The 7297-nt window shown below is 42.6% G+C and overlaps 3 non-coding genes and 1 pseudogene across 3 annotated transcripts; all 4 read left to right on the top strand.

The window, feature by feature from the left end:
* The first annotated feature begins 796 nt into the window (after positions 1 to 796).
* On the top strand, positions 797 to 919 carry LOC130521228 (5S ribosomal RNA). The gene has a single exon (XR_008949234.1). It is a non-coding gene; the product is annotated as a 5S ribosomal RNA (ribosomal RNA).
* A 1921-nt stretch (positions 920 to 2840) lies between these two features.
* LOC130521227 (5S ribosomal RNA) lies at positions 2841 to 2959 on the top strand. The gene has a single exon (XR_008949233.1). It is a non-coding gene; the product is annotated as a 5S ribosomal RNA (ribosomal RNA).
* A 1773-nt stretch (positions 2960 to 4732) lies between these two features.
* On the top strand, positions 4733 to 4851 carry LOC130521226 (5S ribosomal RNA). The gene has a single exon (XR_008949232.1). It is a non-coding gene; the product is annotated as a 5S ribosomal RNA (ribosomal RNA).
* A 1899-nt stretch (positions 4852 to 6750) lies between these two features.
* Positions 6751 to 6878, top strand: LOC130521229 (5S ribosomal RNA; annotated as a pseudogene).
* Positions 6879 to 7297: the final 419 nt, after the last annotated feature.

The following is a 7297-nucleotide window of genomic DNA, read 5'->3' as shown; positions in this document are numbered from 1 at the left end:
CACTTTGGTCCACACTATTGTCAACATTTCTGTCTTCGCAAAAGCCAACTCAAGGCGGCAGAGTCCGGAATTGAAAACAATATCTAAAGAACTCAAGTATCATACTAACAACACTAATATTCCATCTGTCTATCCCCAACTGAATTAACTCCCCACCTATCTCATCAGAATATTTGTAACAGAATAAGCAGATAACGTAGCATTTCCCTGTTCATATCTGCGACTTGCAATTAGAATTTGTCAATAAAACTATGCTATGACACAAACTACAGTTTAATAGACTGCTGTGCTCCTAAAAAAGCAGCATTTGTGGCTCATAAACCTCACAGACACTGCTTTGCTCTTTTAACATTTTTATGATGGTGAATTTTTCAATCAAATATCTTCCGTTTGATAATGCCCAAAGCGGGATTCGAACTCTCCCTCTGGGGTCTTCAGGAGGTTTCAATCAGGTTGTCTGTTACAGCGATTCTCGACTGGCCCGCACCGGCCCGGGATCGATCCCTGGCCATGGCACATTGCTTTTAACTTGATTTCATTTATCGGAGTTGAATCTTGTTTGATTGTTTGAAGACGTTTCACCTCTCATCCAAGAGCCGTTCTAGGCAGATTTGATGATATGACGCTCATAGGCTATATAGCCTTTTCTTTTTGGGGGGAATGGATTGGAGGCTGCTCCAACATTGACGTTTGGACTGTGACAAAGCAAAATGGACAACTCCACCAGAATAAGTGTTTCAAGAAAAAAAGTTTGAGTGTATTAACTTCAAAAGGCCATTTTCTTGCGGCTGCTCTCGCTTACGGCCATACCACCCTGAGAACGCCCGATCTCGTCCGATCTCGGAAGCTAAGTAAGCAGGGTCGGGCCTGGTTAGTACTTGGATGGGAGACCGCCTGGGAATACCAGGTGCTGTAAGCTTTTTGCACTCCTCCACTGGGTCAGCAGAGGCCGCCAGTGTTCCTGATAATTATCCAGCCGATGTTATTCACTTCTTAAGTACTTCTAACATTGAGATTTAATGTTGCACTATTGTAATCGTTTTAGATTTAATATTTTATGAGTGTGTGTGTGTGTGTCGCAAGGATGATCGGCGGTGGAGGAGACAGAGGGAGACGGGAGCTTCTTTACTCCAAAAATTATTTTTATTTTCCAAAAATAAAGTGGTGTCAGAAGATGCCAGGTTGAATCCATACAATAACATACAGACCCTGCACACTTTACACACCACAACTTTGACTCTTTCTCCCAAATTTTCTTTTTCTCCAAAATAAACCAACCAACCACTCAACATCCCACCCCGTCTGGGGCTTACTCCAGGGCTTCTATAGCTGTAGCCCTCCTACAGGTGAAACCAATTATCAAAATTATTACGCTAACTAATACATTTACAAACTCAAAATAACAACATCGAACAGAAAATATAAAATATGCGTAAAACGCCCAAAACAAATTTCCACCATCAAAAACCACCCAGTGCATAGTAAAATACATGTTCATCTTACTCTTCTAAAACACCCCCGCTAAAATAGATTGTGCCCGTAGCACCTCGCGAAACCCCTCCATGTATACAATCATTGAACAGTCCATCGGTTTCCCCGAACCAGGAAGTATGTCGTGCTGCTGGTGAGCTATTGAAATATTGGGTGCTTTTGATAAATGACAAACAAATAAACCTTGATGCTTTTAAACAGCCATAGTGTGAGTGTGATTCTTTGGGCAACGTTAAACAGACGGAGGGTGACACGGTGAGGCAATATGACGCGCGTTGTTTACTTGGGTGGAACTAATTGGACATAAATGCCGGTTGGCCATGCCGTGCATGTCGGCTACAATGTATTCCAATAAGAAGCGATGGTAAAAAAGTGGTAAGTGTGTGGTGTGTGAAATGCTTCAACCGAGTAAACCAAGACAGAACGGAATGGAAATGAAATGCAAACGTGTCGGCGTAAGTGGCACGGCTCACTCCGTGTGTGTGTGTGCGTGCGTGCGTGTGTCTGTGTCTGTGTGTTTGTGTTTGGTTTTATAAATTGAATTCCCACTTTGGTCCACACTATTGTCAACATTTCTGTCTTCGCAAAAGCCAACTCAAGGCGGCAGAGTCCGGAATTGAAAACAATATCTAAAGAACTCAAGTATCATACTAACAACACTAATATTCCATCTGTCTATCCCCAACTGAATTAACTCCCCACCTATCTCATCAGAATATTTGTAACAGAATAAGCAGATAACGTAGCATTTCCCTGTTCATATCTGCGACTTGCAATTTAGAATTTGTCAATAAAACTATGCTATGACACAAACTACAGTTTAATAGACTGCTGTGCTCCTAAAAAGAGCAGCATTTGTGGCTCATAAACCTCACAGACACTGCTTTGCTCTTTAAACATTTTTATGATCGTGAATTTTTCAATCAAATATCTTCCGTTTGATAATGCCCAAAGCGGGATTCGAACTCTCCCTCTGGGGTCTTCAGGAGGTTTCTATCAGGTTGTCTGTTACACAGCGATTCTCGACTGGCCCGCACCGGCCCGGGATCGATCCCTGGCCATGGCACATTGCTTTAAACTTGATTTCATTTATCGGAGTTGAATCTTGTTTGATTTGTTTGAAGACGTTTCACCTCTCATCCAAGAGCCGTTCTAGGCAGATTTGATGATATGACGCTCATAGGCTATATAGCCTTTTCTTTTTGGGGGGAATGGATTGGAGGCTGCTCCAACATTGACGTTTGGACTGTGACAAAGCAAAATGGACAACCTCCACCAGAATAAGTGTTTCAAGAAAATAAGTTTGAGTTGTATTAACTTCAAAAGGCCATTTTCTTGCGGCTGCTCTCGCTTACGGCCATACCACCCTGAGAACGCCCGATCTCGTCCGATCTCGGAAGCTAAGCAGGGTCGGGCCTGGTTAGTACTTGGATGGGAGACCGCCTGGGAATACCAGGTGCTGTAAGCTTTTTGCACTCCTCCACTGGGTCAGCAGAGGCCGCCAGTGTTCCTGATAATTATCCAGCCAGATGTTATTCACTTCTTAAGTACTTCTAACATTGAGATTTAATGTTGCACTATTGTACATCGTTTTAGATTTAATATTTTATGAGTGTGTGTGTGTGTGTCGCAAGGATGATCGGCGGTGGAGGAGACAGAGGGAGAGGGAGCTTCTTTACTCCAAAAAATTATTTTATTTTCCAAAAATAAAGTGGTGTCAGAAGATGCCAGGTTGAATCCATACAATAACATACAGACCCTGCACACTTTTACACACCACAACTTTGACTCTTTCTCCAATTTTTCTTTTTTCTCCAAAATAACAACCAACCAACTCAACATCCCACCCGTCTGGGGCTTACTACAGGGCTTCTATAGCTGTAGCCCTCCTACAGGTGAAACCAATTATCAAAATTATTACGCTAACTAATACATTTACAAACTCAAATAACAATCGAACAGAAAATATTAAATATGCGTAAAACGCCCAAAACAAATTTCCACCATCAAAACCACCCAGTGCATAGTAAAATACATGTTCATCTTACTCTTCTAAAACACCCCCGCTAAAATAGATTGTGCCGTAGCACCTCGCGAAACCCCTCCATGTATACAATCATTGAACAGTCCATCGGTTTCCCCGAACCAGGAAGTATGTCGTGCTGGTGAGCTATTGAAATATTGGTGCTTTTGATAAATGACAAACAAATAAACCTTGATGCTTTTAAACAGCCATAGTGTGAGTGTGATTCTTTGGGCAACGTTAAACAGACGGGAGGTGACACGGTGAGGCAATATGACGCGCGCGTTGTTTACTTGGGTGGAACTAATTGGAACATAAATGCCGGTTGGCCATGCCGTGCATGTCGGCTACAATGTATTCCAATAAGAAGCGATGGTAAAAAGTGGTGTGTGTGAAATGCTTCAACCGAGTAAACCAAGACAGAACGGAATGGAAATGAAATGCAAACGTGTCGGCGTAAGTGGCACGGCTCACTCCGTGTGTGTGTGCGTGCGTGCGTGTGTCTGTGTCTGTGTGTTTGTGTTTGTGTTTAAATAAAATTGAATTTCCCACTTTGGTCCACACTATTGTCAACATTTCTGTCTTCGCAAAAGCCAACTCAAGGCGGCAGAGTCCGGAATTGAAAACAATATCTAAAGAACTCAAGTATCATACTAACAACACTAATATTCCATCTGTCTATCCCCAACTGAATTAACTCCCCACCTATCTCATCAGAATATTTGTAACAGAATAAGCAGATAACGTAGCATTTCCCTGTTCATATCTGCGACTTGCAATTGAGACTTTTTCAATCAAATATCTTCCGTTGATAATGCCCAAAGCGGGATTCGAACTCTCCCTCTGGGGTCTTCAGGAGGTTTCTATCAGGTGTCTGTGTTACAGCGATTCTCGACTGGCCCGCACCGGCCCGGGATCGATCCCTGGCCATGGCACATTGCTTTTAACTTGATTTCATTTATCGGAGTTGAATCTTGTTTGATTTGTTTGAAGACGTTTCACCTCTCATCCAAGAGCCGTTCTAGGCAGATTTGATGATATGACGCTCATAGGCTATATAGCCTTTTCTTTTTGGGGGGAATGGATTGGAGGCTGCTCCAACATTGACGTTTGGACTGTGACAAAGCAAAATGGACAACCTCCACCAGAATAAGTGTTTCAAGAAAATAAGTTTGAGTTGTATTAACTTCAAAAGGCCATTTTCTTGCGGCTGCTCTCGCTTACGGCCATACCACCCTGAGAACGCCCGATCTCGTCCGATCTCGGAAGCTAAGCAGGGTCGGGCCTGGTTAGTACTTGGATGGGAGACCGCCTGGGAATACCAGGTGCTGTAAGCTTTTTGCACTCCTCCACTGGGTCAGCAGAGGCCGCCAGTGTTCCTGATAATTATCCAGCCAGATGTTATTCACTTCTTAAGTACTTCTAACATTGAGATTTATGTTGCACTATTGTACATCGTTTTAGATTTAATATTTTATGAGTGTTGTGTGTGTGTGTGTGTGTGTGTCGCAAGGATGATCGGCGGTGGAGGAGACAGAGGGAGACGGGAGCTTCTTTACTCCAAAAATTTATTTTTATTTTCCAAAAATAAAGTGGTGTCAGAAGATGCCAGGTTGAATCCATACAATAACATACAGACCCTGCACACTTTTACACACCACAACTTTGACTCTGTCTCCAATTTCTTTTTTCTCCAAAATAACAACCAACCAACTCAACATCCCACCCCGTCTGGGGCTTACTCCAGGGCTTCTATAGCTGTAGCCCTCCTACAGGTGAAACCAATTATCAAAATTATTACGCTAACTAATACATTTACAAACTCAAAATAACAATCGAACAGAAAATATTAAATATGCGTAAAACGCCCAAAACAAATTTCCACCATCAAAACCACCCAGTGCATAGTAAAATACATGTTCATCTTACTCTTCTAAAACACCCCCGCTAAAATAGATTGTGCCGTAGCACCTCGCGAAAACCCTCAATGTATACAATCATTGAACAGTCCATCGGTTTCCCCGAACCAGGAAGTATGTCCTGCTGGTGAGCTATTGAAATATTGGTGCTTTTGATAAATGACAAACAAATAAACCTTGATGCTTTTAAACAGCCATAGTGTGAGTGTGATTCTTTGGGCAACGTTAAACAGACGGGAGGGGACACGGTGAGGCAATATGACGCGCGTTGTTTACTTGGGTGGAACTAATTGGAACATAAATGCCGGTTGGCCATGCCGTGCATGTCGGCTACAATGTATTCCAATAAGAAGCTATGGTAAAAAGTGGTGTGTGTGAAATGCTTCAACCGAGTAAACCAAGACAGAACGGAATGGAAATGAAATGCAAACGTGTCGGCGTAAGTGGCACGGCTCACTCCGTGCGTGTGTGCGTGTGTCTGTGTCTGTGTGTTTTGTTTGTGTTTAAATAAAATTGAATTTCCCACTTTGGTCCACACTATTGCAACATTTCTGTCTTCGCAAAAGCAAACTCAAGGCGGCAGAGTCCGGAATTGAAAACAATATCTAAAGAACTCAAGTATCATACTAACAACACTAATATTCCATCTGTCTATCCCCAACTGAATTAACTCCCCACCTATCTCATCAGAATATTTGTAACAGAATAAGCAGATAACGTAGCATTTCCCTGTTCATATCTGCGACTTGCAATTTAGAATTGTCAATAAAACTATGCTATGACACAAACTACAGTTTAATAGACTGATGTGCTCCTAAAAAGAGCAGCATTTGTGGCTCATAAACCTCACAGACACTGCTTTGCTCTTTAAACATTTTTATGATGGTGAATTTTCAATCAAATATCTTCCGTTTGATAATGCCCAAAGCGGGATTCGAACTCTCCCTCTGGGGTCTTCAGGAGGTTTCAATCAGGTTGTCTGTTACAGCGATTTTCGACTGGCCCGCACCGGCCCGGGATCGATCCCTGGCCATGGCACATTGCTTTTAACTTGATTTCATTTATCGGAGTTGAATCTTGTTTGATTTTTTGAAGACGTTTCACCTCTCATCCAAGAGCCGTTCTAGGCAGATTTGATGATATGACGCTCATAGGCTATATAGCCTTTTCTTTTTGGGGGAATGGATTGGAGGCTGCTCCAACATTGACGTTTGGACTGTGACAAAGCAAAATGGACAACCTCCACCAGAATAAGTGTTTCAAGAAAAAAGTTTGAGTTGTATTAACTTCAAAAGGCCATTTTCTGCGGCTGCTCTCGCTTACGGCCATACCACCCTGAGAACGCCCGATCTCGTCCGACTCGTCCGATCTCGGAAGCTAAGCAGGGTCGGGCCTGGTTAGTACTTGGATGGGAGACCGCCTGGGAATACCAGGTGCTGTAAGCTTTTTGCACTCCTCCACTGGGTCAGCAGAGGCCGCCAGTGTTCCTGATAATTATCCAGCCAGATGTTATTCACTTCTTAAGTACTTCTAACATTGAGATTTAATGTTGCACTATTGTACATCGTTTTAGATTTAATATTTTATGAGTGTGTGTGTGTGTGTCGCAAGGATGATCGGCGGTGGAGGAGACAGAGGGAGACGGGAGCTTCTTTACTCCAAAAAATTATTTTTATTTTCCAAAAATAAAGTGGTGTCAGAAGATGCCAGGTTGAATCCATACAATAACATACAGACCCTGCACACTTTTACACACCACAACTTTGACTCTGTCTCCAAATTTTCTTTTTTCTCCAAAATAACAACCAACCAACTCAACATCCCACCCCGTCTGGGGCTTACTACAGGGCTTCTATAGCTGTAG

Source organism: Takifugu flavidus, unplaced genomic scaffold (genome assembly GCF_003711565.1).
Source record: "Takifugu flavidus isolate HTHZ2018 unplaced genomic scaffold, ASM371156v2 ctg807, whole genome shotgun sequence".
Lineage (NCBI taxonomy): Eukaryota > Metazoa > Chordata > Actinopteri > Tetraodontiformes > Tetraodontidae > Takifugu > Takifugu flavidus.
Note: the sequence above shows the minus strand (reverse complement) of the source record. Positions and strands in the feature narration are given on the sequence as shown.